This window comes from Ipomoea triloba, chromosome 5 (genome assembly GCF_003576645.1).
Source record: "Ipomoea triloba cultivar NCNSP0323 chromosome 5, ASM357664v1".
In the NCBI taxonomy this organism is placed as follows: domain Eukaryota; kingdom Viridiplantae; phylum Streptophyta; class Magnoliopsida; order Solanales; family Convolvulaceae; genus Ipomoea; species Ipomoea triloba.
Window position 1 is genome coordinate 28,563,286 of NC_044920.1, and position 1,485 is coordinate 28,564,770.

Sequence of the window (1,485 nt, forward strand, 5' to 3'; positions counted from 1 at the left end):
ATGACAGCACTAGCAGAGCTGGATGATGCTTGGGAACATGGCCCAAAATGCCAACTTGAATTGGTAGTTCATATCTTAATATTAACTCTTAATTGGTTGATTACTGCTGGTAATCTTTCATAATTTTGAAAAGCTATTGTTGAGGTGTGAATTGCTTAAACATGTGATTAAGAGTATTATGAGTATGTAATAACATTCTTGAGAGACGGGTCTCGAGACCTGGTTGATTATCTTGTGAGTACAATTTAATGTAACATGCAAAAAATAAAACAATAAAAAAAATTATTAGTCATGTCCAAAATTTAACAATGTAAAGAAGTAAATCAAATAATATTATGTCTTTCCTTCACAAAATAATATTACATGTATTTTTATTTTTGGGTGATTGAGGAAAGTATATATACCAGCATTACCCAATGGTGTGTATCAATAAACTTCATTATTATATAATAGTCTGCAAATCACACCGGCAAAGTAAATCATACTAAGATTCTAAAAAACTAAGTGCAATAAATACGGCCGAGAGCACGAAAGGGTGTTAGCAAATAGCAAGTACTCACTTTTATTTTATTCTATTTTTTTTTTTTTTAAAAAAAAAAGCTATAATTTTGAATATGAGTAGGTGTTCAAAAAAAAAAAAAAGATACAATTTAAAATAATAAATTAAAAATATCAATTTAGGATATGGCAATCGCATGATGTCTTTTGTCCCACAATCACAATGTAATACGTAGTAATCATTATTCATGAGTTGTAATTATGCAGTTGAGTATTGTTTATCATTACACCCTATCAACGCACCAAAGGGGTTTCTGGCAGTACTGCTGTGACGTTTTTTTTAGGGTAAAAAACAAAAAAGAATGACAGAAAAGAGGTGCGAATGACATGTAGATATATACGACGGGTGCATATGATAAGTTGTACATATACCAATGTTATTTTTTAAAAAATTATTTCACCTAATATACACACATTAGTATAACATGCATTTGTGCAATGAGCAAAAATTTATGTATAATGTGAAAATAATAGTTGTTTTAAAATTATTTATTTATATTAAAGTTCAAATTATAGTTTGTAATTTGACTATTAAAATTTTTTTAGTACAAATTATTAGAGTGGTAAATATTGACTAAAAGAACTTATATTTTTGTTTTATAATAATGTAAATTATTTTTATAAAATGTACGGAGTAATATTTTACTTTTTTTTTTTTTTTTTTACAATGATTAGCTAATTCTTATTAGTTAAGTAATGTTGAGCAGTGGAGTTAGTGAGTTGTTATCACTGAACATGTTTATAGAGAGTAGAATAAAGCTGTTGATTTCTTGGTGAAAAGTTCCATCCAAGAGCAACGTGGTTTGAGGGTGTTGGATGTCCCTCTAGAGAATTATTCATCAAGAGTATGGCATGAGTGTTTCATGATCAATACAAATTTATGATTTGCTTATACCTAAAGTGTTTTTTTGGGGGGGGGGGGGGGGG